Source organism: Manis pentadactyla, chromosome 15 (assembly GCF_030020395.1).
Source record: "Manis pentadactyla isolate mManPen7 chromosome 15, mManPen7.hap1, whole genome shotgun sequence".
NCBI classification, from domain to species: domain Eukaryota; kingdom Metazoa; phylum Chordata; class Mammalia; order Pholidota; family Manidae; genus Manis; species Manis pentadactyla.
In genome coordinates this window covers 20,959,941-20,973,318 of record NC_080033.1, presented here as the reverse complement: position 1 = coordinate 20,973,318, position 13,378 = coordinate 20,959,941, and the positions used below count along the sequence as shown (strand labels likewise).

Here is a 13,378-nt window from a genome sequence, read left to right as displayed (position 1 = left end):
TGCAAGTATTTTCTCCCAATCTGTAGCTTTTTAGTCTTTTAACAGTGTCTTTTGAAGAAAGTTTTAAATTTTAATTAAATTCTATTGATTAATTTTTCTTTCATGGACCATGATTTTGGTGTTGTATCTAAGAAATCTTTGCCTAACCCAAAGTCACAGAGCTTTTCCTCTATGTCTTCTTTGAGAAGCTTTATAGTGTTAGGCTTTACATTTAGATGTACGGTCCTTTCGGGGTTAGTTTTTGTATGTAGAGCATGGTATGGATTGCAGTTCCATCTTTTCCTGTGGATATTTAGTTGTTCCAGTGCCTTTTGTTGAAGAGGCCATATTTTCTGCACTCAGCTGCCTTTGTACCATGTCAGATAGCAGTTGGCTGTATATGTATGGGTTCTTTTTATATGTATTGTTGGATTCTACTTGTTAAAACTGTCTCTGGAATTTCCCCCGTGTCCATGGTGGGTACTGGCCTGTAGCTGTCTCTCCTGCGGTGCGTTTATCTGGCTTTGGGATGGGGGTAGTGCTGACCTTGTGGAATGAGTTCAGAAGTGTTCCCTCCACTTCAATTTTTTTGGGGAAGAGTTTGTTTAGAATTGGATTATTTCTTCCTTCCTTAAATATTTGGGCCTGCAGCTTTCTTTGTGGGGAGGGTTTGAAGTGCAAATTCAACTTATTTGATAGATATATGGCTACTCAGGTTATCAATGTCCTTTTTAGTGAACCTTGGTAGTTTTTATCTTTCAAGGACTTTTGTACATTTCTTCTAAGTTGTCTGATGTATTAGCATAAAGTTGTTTATTATATTCTTATATTCTCCTTTTTGAATTTATAGACTATAGTGATAGCCCCTCTCTCATTCCTGGTATCGGTAATATATCTTTTTATTCTGATCTGACTAAAGGCTTATCAATTTTACTGATTTTCTCAAAAAGCCAGTTTTGGCTTCCTGGTTTTTCTCTATTTGGTTTATTTATTCTGCAGTTTCTTCTGTTTGCTTTGTGTTTAAATTGCTCTTCTTTTACTAGTTTCTGAAAATGGAAGCTGAGCTCATTGATTTCAGACCTTTCTTCCTCCCAAACATGGGTTTGTAGTGCTGTAAGTTTCCCTCAAAGTACTTCTTTGATAAGTTTTCTTATTTTGGGTTTTCATTTTTATTCAATTCAAAATACTTTTTCATCTCCCTTTTGATTTATTTTTTGAAGTATGAATATTTAGAAGTGTGTTAGTCTCCAAATATTTGAGGATTTTGCATAGTTCTTCAGTTAACTGATTTTTCAGTTAATGCCATTGTGACCAGAGAAATACTTTGCATGACTTGAATCCTTTTAAATTTATTGACCCTTTTTTATAGTCCAGAACATGGTTTACCTCTTGGTAAGTGTTCTTCGTACACTTGAAGGAGGTGTACCTGCTGTGTGTGAGTGGAGCTCTATAAATGAGAGTTCGTTGTGGCTCAGAGTGTGGTTTAGGTCTTCCACCCTTTTACTGTCTAATTGTTCCAGCAATTGTTGAGAATGGGATATTAAAATGTTTTCCTATAATTGTGGGTCTATTTTTCCCCAAAGTTCTATAATTTTTTGCTTCATATATTTTGAAGCCCTGGTGTAGACATATGAACTTTTAGGATTCTTATGTCTTCTTGATTAATTGACCCTTTTATCATTATGAAATTATTTACTTTATCTCTAGAAGTACTATTTGCTCTGAAATCTACGTTTTTCTGATATTAGTATATCCAACCTCTCCAGCTTTCTTAAAAATGGGTGCTAGCATGCTATATCATTTTTTTAATCTCACTTTTAAACTATTTAGCCTTTACAGCTAAAGTGTGTTCTTATAAATAACATGTGTTCAGTGTTGCTTTTTTATTTCCTATTAAATATTCAGCCTTTTAAATTAGGGTGTTTAGAACATTCACACTTAATGTTGTTATTGAATGGTTAGGTTTAAGTCCATCATCTTGCTCTTTGTTTTCTATTTGTCCCATCTGTTGTTTGTTTCCCCTTTCCACTTTTTCTGCCTTCTTTTGGCAGAAAAAATTAATGTAGTAAATTGTAGGATTCTGTTTTATCTCCTTTGTCAGCTTGTTGGCTATAACTGTATTTTATTATTTTGATGGTTGCTTTAGGGTTAATAGTATGCATCATTAACTTACCACAGTCTCCCTTCAAGTGATTTGATAGCATTTCATGTGCAGAATGAAAACCTTCCAGTAGTGTACTTACATTTCTCCTCCTGGCCTTTATACAATTGTTGTTATGCATTTCATTTTACATATGTTGTAAACCCCACTATACATTGTTGATATTTTTGTTTAAATGGTAAATTATTTGTAGATAGCTTTAAATAATAAAATGTCTTATATAGTTACCCATGTACTTACATTTTCATTGCTCCGCATTCCTTTATGTAGATGCATATTTCCATCTGGTATCATTTTCCAGAAGGAAATAAATGTAAGTCATTTAACATTTCTTAAAGTGCAGATTTGCCAATAATGAATTTTTCCAGCTTCTGTATAGCTAAAAAAGAACCTTTATTTGGCCTTCATTTCTAAAAGACATCTTTGTTAAGTGTGGAATTCTAGCTTGACAGGTCTTTTCTCTGTAATTTAAAGAGGTAATTTGCTTTCTTCTGGCTTTTATTATTTTTCATAAGAAATCTCCAGATTTCTGTGTCTTTGGTCCTCTCCATATAACATGTCTTTTTTTTTCTGGCTGGATATTTGTCAGAATTTCCCTTTATCACTGGCTTTGAGCAATTTTATTATGATGGGCTTTGGTGTGCTTTCTTCATTTTTCTTTCTTGTGCTTGCAGTTTGTTGAGCTTCTGGTATCTGTGGGTTTATAGTTTTCCTTACATTTGGGGAAATTCAGTCTTGTTTCTTCAAACATTTCTTGCATCCCCCCTTCTCCTTTGGGGGCTCCACTTAGTGGGTGCTGGGCTTCCTGCAGTTGTCCGGGAGTCACCGATGCTCTTTTCATTTCGACTGATTCTTCTTTTCTCTGTGTGTTTCATTTTGGATGATTTTTATTGCTATGTGTCTAAGTTCAGTAATCCTTTCTTCTGCAGTATCTAATCTGCAGTGTAGTTTTCATCTCAGACATTGTAATTTTAATATCTAGGAGTTCTTTTTGGGTCTCATTAGTGTCCCATGTCTCTACTTAACTTTTTCAACATATAATGTACAATTATAATGACTTTTAGTACCTTTTCCTGCTAATTCTAACATCTGTGCCCATTCTGGGTTGATTTTGATGGATTGATTTTTTTCCCATTATATGTCACATTTTCCTGCTTTCTATGCCTGGTAATTTTTCAGTGGATTCCTGGCATTGTGAATTATAGCTTGTTGAGTGCTGAATATTTTTGTATTCTTAGTAAGTATTCTTGAACTTTGTTCTGATACATGGTTACTTGAAAACAGCTTGTTCCTTTTGGGTACTGGTTTTGGATTTGTTTAAATTAGACCATTTTTGTCTAAGGCTGATTATTCCTCATTACGGAGGCAAAACCCTCCTCATTTCTCTATCAATGTCCCATGAACTATGAGTTTTTTCCCACCCCAGCGGGTGGAAACCAGGTGCTATTCCTGGCCCTGTGTGAGGTGCCTTTTCATCTAATTCTTTCAGGTGGTTCTTTACCCAGTTTTGGGCCACCTCATACGCACATGCTGGTCAGCACGTTGCTGAATGCTGGAGGGGAGCGCCCTCCAGATCTCTGGAATTTTCCTCTGAGCAGCTCTTCCCTGTCCTGCCTTGTCCTGTGAACTCTCACCGCCTTGTTCTCCCAGAACCCTCCCTCCCATCTCAGCTCAGGAAACCCACCGGGCTCTGCCCAGACCCCTCTCCCCAGGCCATGGCCTGGAAACTCTCCCAAGGTGTAGTGTGTTGGCACAGTTGTAGCTTATTTTCTGTCTCTCAGAAAGACTTTTTCTTGGCTTTCCTAGCATCTTAGCAAACATTATTTCAGACATTTTGACTGTTTCTTCTCATTGTTTTGAATGGGAAGGTCAATGTAGCTCCTGTTGCTCCATCTTGTTTGGAAGCAGAGTCCAACTTCTTTTTTTTTCTTCTAACTGAGTGATATTTCTTAGGCAGAGGATTTACTACTTTGGCTCCTAGTCTTTGAAGACATACAGAGCTGAAAACATTTCACATGGAGAAAGTATTTTCTGAAGTGAGCCCCACATCTTAACTGGCCAATTTAATTTTCCTGAGAAATCGTCTTCCTAGAGCAATTAAATTTTCCTGTTCCATTTTGTTTTTACAGAAGTTATTATTAATGGTGTCCATTCTTAGTGGAGGGAGAGCACATGGTGAGATCTGAATGCCCTAGGATCAGACTGTGCCCTCAAAACCCCCTCCTCTCGTGGGCCCCTTATCTCTGTGCTGTAGGGCTCTGCCTGGCTGTTGCAAAGGCTTTGTGGTACCTGCTGATGAGGGCATCCTGCTGCAGGGAGTCCCAGGTGGTAAATGCATAGCCATTAGGCCTGATGTCACAGTGAGCACCTGTGTAGGGAGCCCTCGTGTACCCCTTCCTGTAGGGAGGGACTCCCGGGATTGACTTGGGGCTCAGAGAGCATGCAGAGCTTGGATGGTGCTGGCTACGGTGGCTTCACCCTGAGCCCCTCATCACCAGCAGGACTCTGTGCTTCTGTGCTCCTTGTAGCACAGGGTTGTGCCAAGCCCAAGAGGAGAGACATTCCAGGAGAGCTTTCAGAAAGTGCCTAGCCCCACGGCGAGGGGGTGTGTGAGGCAGTGCCCAAAGCCCACTGCTGTTTTCTTTCACCAGGTCCAGACAAAGACAGTGGCCCAGTGTGTAGAGTATTACTACACCTGGAAAAGAAAGATCAGGTTTGCCTATGTTCGGGCCCCAGGCCTGGGAAATGGGGTCAAAAGAAAGCTGGACGAGGCAGACAGAACAGAAACAAAGGTAGGGGATTCTTGGGCAAGGGGGTTTCACTGGAGTTCAGTGCTGGTATGGATAGCTACTGATCACCCAGGTTGGGGTGGGAAAGGGTGCCTCTACAGAGGAGAGCATTTCCCTTAGAAGGGTGGAAGGTCGGCACCCTGATGTCATTTCTGCCCCTTCTACAGGCCACTTGCAGTCCTCAGAAGAGACCCAAAGGTCATCCAACCCCTGAGTTGAAGATGAAGACGAAGAGATGCAGGGGAGAATCCGTCATCAACACAAGCCCAAATGCTGGTCCCAAGCAGACCCCTGAGCCTCCGGGGAGCGTACAGGGCCGAGGCACTTTTCCCTGCAGAGAGTGTGAGAGGTGGGCACCAGCCCTGTCCCCAGATGCACCCGCACAGCCTGCCCTTTGTCCCTTTGGGCCCTCGGCCCACCTTCCCCTTGCTCTGACCCGTGTCCTCTGCTGACTCTGCAGGGTGTTTGACAAGATCCAGAGTCGAAATGCCCACATGAGGCAGCACCGGCTTCAGGACCCCATGGAACAAACTGTAAGGGCGGAGAGACCAGCAAAGGCCTTCCTGCTCCAAGAGGAGGAGAAGGAGGAGGAGGAAGGGGAGATGGGGGCTGACATGGGCCCCTTGCAGGGGTGATTTGGGCCATGAGCCGGGGCCAGGCAGCACGTCATCGGGATGAGGACCTCGGGCCGTCACCTCTCCCTTCAGCCTCCCTGAGGTGTTCAGGGCATCCCTCTGCCTCCACCCCCACCCCCCTGCCCCCCCACTGACCAGCCCAGCTTGCAAACACAGCGGGCATTGGCCATCAACAGGCAGAGTGCCGCCATCGTCGGACACTGTGACATCCTTGCCAGCTGGTGCCAGAGGCTCCGTTCTCTTTAGGTCAATAGTCTTTCCCCTTCTATTCTCTGGAGCAGGGAGCCTTGTGTGGGGAAACATGTTAGATCTGAGTCCTCACCAATCTTCGCCTCAATTTTGGGGTTTCGTTACATCTGTTAGAGAAGGCCGAGGTGTGGACACCCAGTGGGAAAATACTTCTGGATCTCCCAACATGTCAGACTCCTCATCAGGAGACCGTGCCCTCTGCATTTAGCCACTAGTGTGGCAATGACTTTGTACATTCTTAAGTTTTTTTTGTACAAGTCAATTTGTAAATCTTATTAAATTATGTTGTTAAGTAGCTATCTTCTGGCTTCTCTGGCCTGTTCTCTGGCCTAAAGCCAACAAAGGCTTTAGGGCTCCTGCCACTCGCCAGCGCCGCAGAAATGAGTGAGCTTAGTCTCCGCCCTGGAGGGGCCTGGTCCCCATACATTCCGGGAGCCGGCCCTTAGGTGCCCACTGCAGTGTGTGTCAGCGCCCAGTCCATGCAGCGGGCACACAGCGACACAGGAGGGACCCAGGTGCTCCCCTCAGGGAGCTCACATTTTAGGAGCAGGAGAGCAGCAGGAATAAATAAGCAAAGAGGTGGTTTTAGCTATTGCTTTAGGCCATAAGGACAGAAGAGTCAGCAGCGTAGTGACCAGCAGTCAGTACATGACGGTGGTTCCACTGTGTCCGGGGTGAAGTCAGGGTCTCCCAGCAGCGGCCAGCTGAGCATGCGGATTGCAGCGGGGACGAGGATCACCTCCTCCTGCCCCGAGGTTCAAACCAGAGGGCACAGGAAAGAGCACGTTCCTCCCTCCTTCGTCTTGTCCTTTTTAAGAGCGGGGAGAGCTTGTAACGGTCTCCAGAAGAATGCCTCTGGGTCCATTGGTCAGGACTGGGGCCCATGCTTCTTCTAAACTGATCCCTGGCAGTAGGAAGGGCTATGGCCGCAGTCATCCCGATATCCAAGGTCTCCTCAGGACCAGGGGAAACCAGCATGTTTCCTCAGGTTTCCTGCCACCTGACCAAAGTGGAAATTCTGTCTGCCAGGAAAAGAAGAGGAAGCATGAGTGGCTACTGGGTCAGCAGCCCTTGCGTCCACCACAAGGTGACAGGAGGAAAATAAGGCAGGGGCTCAAATCCTAAAGAGTGACCAGGGTGTGGCAGATGGCGTTAGGGGGACGGCCAGGGAAGGCCACCCGGAGGAGGCTGCTGAGGCCACGGTCTGTATTCCAGGCCACGGCATGGCAAGTGCTGACTCTGCCACGGGAACTAGTGGAGGGTTAAAAGCTCTGTGGCTGCTGTGCCGAGGTTGCAGGAGGCAAGACGGCAAGCCTGGAGAGGTGACAGAGGCTTTCAGAGACGACGGTGGCCTGGGCTGGGTAGCCATAAAGAGGGACAGAAACTCAGGGATTAGGGATGCGCCTCAGACTTACTGATGGGTCACACTGTGAGAAACCCACTCACTGGTCCAAATTCAGTAAGTGAACAGGGAGAAAAAGAGGACAGTGGAGCGAGGCTTTAATGTCATTCTTGCAGGATTGGGTGTCTCGTGGGCAGGCACACCTGGGGAGTTTGGCGACAGTAATTTACCTCCTAGTGCGCGAGTCCCTCCCCTGGTTCCTCATTGGCTGAGTACTGCAGGGTTCACATTCTTTCCCGGACGTCGCCTAAGCCAGTTGCATCTTTCTTATTGGTACATTTAAAAACCTCAGCCAGGTATAGCCAGGCCCTTATCAATTCCCACCCGACTCTCAGCCTGAGCAGCTTCCACCGCGTGGCCCTTTGTTAATACCTCACTGTTAAAATTTTAAACCTCCTGGTGGGAGTAAATCACATTTAGGTTTTATGCTGTTTTCTGACAGCTGTGACAGTTTCTCAGGCTTTCCTTGTTTCGGATGCCTTGACGGCTTTGAGACGTCCTGGTCAGGTATTTTGGAGATTGTGCCTCAGTTGGAATTGTGTGTTTTTCTTATGATTAAACTGGAAGACCATAGAGGAGAAGGGTCACTGTCATCACATGTTATCAAGGGTGCATGTATCAATGTGATGATTCATCCCTGCTGGTGTGAGCCTCAGCCACCTGGCTGGCGACGCTTGTCAGGTTTTTCCACCCTCAACTCAGTCTTCCTCCCCATACTGTACAGGAAGTCACTTAAGGAGGAAGGAGTTGTGTTCCACCTTTTTTATTATTTTGGTATTAATATACAATCACATGAGCAATATTGTGGTTACTAGGTTCCCCCCTGTGGGATTGATGGGGTTGATACATAATTCAAGGTAGAAATCAAATGTATAAGCACACATCACTTGACTGTTTTTCCCACACACTCTGTTGATGTGTAATCAAGGACTGAGTGATGGGAACCAAAGCAGTTCTCATGGCTCGGAGCCATCTTCACACAGTTTGGTATCCTTGAGAAGCGTCGCGACCTTGGGCTAGACTCAAGGCCAGATAATGATGTTTGAGTTCATTGTAAGTTCATTTGCTCAATAAACATGAGGAGTGTCTTCTCAGCATTGCTCTTGAGCTGTTATGCCTTGAGCCCCCTGGCTGACCCTTTCAGGTCTTCAACAACTCATCGGGTCTCCTCCCTTGTCTGCGGCTTAGTGGCAGGGAGGGGACCGGCAAGTGGCGCCTGAACAGGGACCGTTGAAACTCAGAGCAGGGAAGCTCTGCTCGGGCGATCCTTGACAAGCACAGCGGGCAGCTCCAAAGATCGTCGATCCGGTAAGACTCCCAAGAAATCGCACGTAGGGACAGGATCGAGACATCAGGGACACTATAATGGGCCAAACAGACCAAAGCAGCTAACCAGAGGACTATTTAAAATTACTCTGTGCCCTCCTAAAAACATCAGGAGTGAAAACTTCTAAGAGGGATTTTGCCCAATTGCATAAATACATTTAAAAATATTGTTATTGGTTGCCACCGCAGGGAACCCTCAAACTAATTGGGTTAATGTTATGAGAGATCTTAAGAAAGCTCATGGACAGGGCGATGCTATTCCTTTGCCTATCTAGTCTTTATGTAACTTGATCACTCTCGCTTTGCAACCTTTACAAACTCCCCCTTTTTAGGGGCTCGCCCGGGATAACCTCAGAGGTGAGTATCAGCATCTAAGCCTGCCTTTTCTTTCACTGTCCTTATAGAAGGGAGCCGTCTGTGGCACACAACATGGGTGCTCGTCAGCCACTTAAATGGGATGGGCCCAGCTGCCGATCTCAAAGTCTCGAGCGACAGTTTCCCCTGCGTCTCCCTCAGTGGATGCCCTGTCTCCCTTGGGAGCTGGGAAAGTCAGCTGAGCGGAGGCCAGGATTCCCTTTCAGAGGCCTCTCGTTGGATGCGAGGGACCGAGGAAGGCTGTGGGCAACTGCGAGACTCTAGGCTGAGGCTGCACTTCAGCGGCTTCTGAAAGGCCCGCGTGTCTGGAATCAGACCCCTACAGTCCGACTGGGTATCCGTGAGGAGTGCCTCTCTCTCTCTGTCTCTGACTTCCAACCTGCTTCTTCAGCCTGCCCTGGCCTCTGAGTGAGGCAGGGGGTGTCCCTAACTCTCTTCTAACTTCATCAATCTCACGGAACCTGATGCTCATGCCCACAAGGTAGGAGACCCATGCTTCGCTCTTATTCCTGACTTAATGCTGCACTCTTTATCTCATAAAATGTGTCTGGGCACCTGTTAGTCACTTAAAAGACGATTAGCGGCGGCTACCAGTCTTAAGTCTCGGGTGAAAGGTTTCCCGGTGTCTGCCGCTCCTTGATCCCCCGCCTCTGGACCAACAGGAATATCGGGGAGTGGCTGAGCCAATTTCCTACTTTCCTATCCTAATCGGCGGACTCCGAGGGCGGACTGGATCAGTAGACCGTGGTCCTTAGATCTCAGCTCTGGCTGATTGATCCTATGGCGCTGAGTGAACCTCCAGCTAGGCTGCTGCCTATGCGAAAGATGCAGATGATCCCCGACCTCTTATCTCACAGATCAGATTTCTTACAGGAGGTGATTAGCAGGGTAATTCCCAAGCAGTGAGAGAAACTGGTGTTTAACGGTATAAATCCATAAAAGTCCATAGCAGTCTCTGAATTTTATCTCTCCCTTAGCAAAGGTTCCTCTGCTCCCTTTCAAAGCAGTCCTTTTAGGCCTACGCCACTTTTTCCTGTGTAATGTAATGTAAATGGGGTCTGTAAAGCCATCAAGCTGAAAGATCAAACCAACAAGTAAATAGCTCTATTCTATTAACTCCTTTCCTTAGAGGCAGTGAGGAGAGTGTCTTTTAAAAAAGCCTAAGGAGACCCATCCATGGGCCTACAGATCTAATAGCCAAGGACATGAGGAAATGACTGACAGTCAAGGTACCCTTTCCTGAGGAAGCATTAGGGGAATCCTCACTGCCCAGCAGGTTAGTGGTATTAGCATTGGTAGAAGAAAATTCACACATGTTGTAGGACTCAGGGACTAAAGGCATCATTAGTAAGCAGAGCATCAGAAATTGGAACTTCTAACTCATTCATGAGATTTGTCATTAGAAAGGCCCTACTGTTGCTATGAAGAGCTCTCTCTAAATGTCCTGATGAGCTATTACTCAGAAGTTCTCGTTTCTATGGTGGGCCAATTGGAGGAATAATAATGAACACTTAAGAAAGAATGACTAGTTGGGAGTTGGGCAGTCTTGCTTCTAAAAAGGGAAATTATGTTTGCCTTATCTTGAAATATTTTAGAAGATATGTGATAATGCAGATGTACAGCAATTCCTCTCAACTTGGGATTTTATAATCAAAACAGTTCTGTATCAAGTAGAAAGACAAAGATGTTTCTTTCAGAAGAGCAAAGATTCCGAAAGTTTACCACTCAGAGCCTTTCAGAAAATAAAGGAGCAAAGATTTGTTGAGGATGCATTCCAGAAACACAGAAAAAAGAACCTAAGATATACAATGACTTGGAACTTAACGAACTGGGCAGAGCAAATAAGCTGCAAAAATGCAATTTAAATCTAAATAATGGTTGGTAATTTGGTAGTTTAATGTAACACAATAACTCTAATAAAGGCTCTCTATAAAACAGAGATATAAACTAAATAATAATACTAATAATGCTAATAGAGCTACATTGCTACCATTAGTAATACTTATCTGGAATGAAATTTCCAGATAATTTCAACCGTAAGTATATAGGCGAGAAGGTAGAGAAATAATTAAAAGCCTAGAAAGGATCTCTCTTCTAGAAAAAGGGAAGGGAAGGGGGCTTACAGATGGTAGTGTTGATAGTAATAATTTAAATTTAAATGTGCTTGATAAAATACTAAAATAGCTTCCAGATGAATAGAAATAGCACATATAGCTTCCAAACCGGTTTTGGGAAAATAGAACCAAAAATCTCTAACCAATATCAAAAAGAAGGAGGGGGATAATGGTGAATAGAAAGCACAAAATGAAAAATAAGTTTAAATAAAATCACTATAGACAATAAGCACAAAAAGATTATACTACTTCTTAAATATACGTTAAATAAATATTCCTTAAATAAAGGAAAAATTTACGTTAAAAAATCAAGATGCATGTTATTTAGAAAAGACATGTAAGAAAAATTAGAAAATATTGAAAATGAAAGAATACAAAAATACAATGATAAAAGGAAAATTTAACATATATTCAATTTATACACTCAATATGTAACTTATACAATTAAATATAAAATATTAAAAATTGAATGTATACAGAAAAAAAATCAGAATGTCAAACACTAAATGGAGACACAGTGGTTTATGTCATACTTGAAGTTGGCAAAATTCACCACTATGATAATCAAGAACTTTTATGCTTAATTAACACAATAACAGAAACATATAAAGAGTAAAAACAGGTTATAAATAAAAGGGAACTGACAAAGCTATAATTCTTTTACAAATTGACAGATAAAGAAGACAACAAAAATGAATATCCATTTTAAAAATAAAATGAGTTTTAATTGATGGATATGAGTGTTGTGATGTGTCTTTTGGCCTCCCTAAAGAGCTACACATTATTTTCAACATCTAAAAATATTTATAAAAACCAATAATATATTATACCTCAAAGGAAATCTGAAGTTCTAAGAGAAAAACAAAGTAAAGATAAAAATAAGAAACTTTTCTGTACCAAATAAAGTATAATAGAAATGAACAACAAAAGGATAATTTTTAAAAGGTTTTCTTTGGGCAATTAAAAAATTATTTGGTAAAGAAAATAATTGAAATAAAATGTAGAGCTATTTATTACAATAATAATTAAAGTCTTATTCATGGAAATCTATGGACTATAGATAAGTAATTTGGGGGAATTACAGCATTTGAGCACTTACTTTAAAAATAGGTAAAAATAGAATTAAATTAAGGATTCAACAAAAAAGCTAAATGACCAACAGGACAAATTTATAGAAATCAAGAAGAAATAAACAATAAAGATAAAATGAGGAAGCGATGTAAAACAAAGCCAAGTAAAACAAGCAACCAAAAGGAAGAAATAAAAAGCAGACTGTATCTATGTAACCAGTTACTAGTTCTTTCAAAGTAATATAAATGTTTGGCAAAGTTAATAAGAGACATACAGGAAACAAATGTAAAATGCTAAAAATATTACAACAACAAATTTGTAAATGTAGTGTTGTAACTGATTTATTAGAAAATATTAATGGAAGAAGTTAAGTAGAAAATTTGAACACAAAACAATTACACTCCTAGTAAAAAATCTATACATTAAAAAAGTACAAGGTCCATAAGGTTTCATGGGTAGGTTCTACTAAAATTTTCTATCTTCTGTATACTTTTCCAAAGCAAAACAAAAACCAAAAACCAGCAACTTTCCTAAGAAACTCTCTGTGGTTTGAAGGTCCTTGATGATAAAATCAGTCAAACTTAGCATATAGCCTTAAACATATGAATAGAGATAAAGGTATTTTATCTATCTATGTGTAAAACTGTTAGGAACATTGTCTCCAAATATGAATCAAATATTAGCATATTGAATTAATGATATATCACAAGAATTCCATATTATAACTCAATACATTTTATAAGAGTAATACAAGAATGCCTCAGCTTTACGAAATCTACTGTTTTATTTACTGATTAAGAGATAGAAGAAAAAACATCCTTTCAAAACATGTCAAAAATTTCCAACCCCTCTTCCTAATTAAAAGCCCTAATTCATTAGTAATAGAAGGTAACTTCCTTAATTTAACACACTAAATATCATACTTACTAACAAAACATATGATGGATAGAAGCAATCTTCTATCACTGATTTTATACAATATTCTTCAGGTGTCCTAGCCAATGCAATAATGAAAGAATAAAAGTAAAATAGAAATAATGAAAATGAAGAGCCAAAACTGCCATTGATTGCGTGTGATGACTATTCAAAACATGTAACTATAAAGCAATTAGGACCCCATTATATGATTTAGTCGACTACCCAGATACAAAATGAACCTACAAAAATTTAACTATTCCCATATATAAGTAGCAACAAATTCAATGAAAAATGAGATTGTTTGTATAATAGTAACAAAAATGTATAAAATTCCTCGGCATTAACCTTAACATAAAATG

At 41.6% G+C, this 13,378-nt stretch overlaps 1 pseudogene; it reads left to right on the top strand.

Annotated features, from left to right (window-relative positions):
• LOC118928755 (zinc finger protein 541-like) overlaps window positions 1-8,570 on the top strand; it is a 213,171-nt pseudogene extending 204,601 nt beyond the window's left edge.
• Window positions 8,571-13,378: the final 4,808 nt, after the last annotated feature.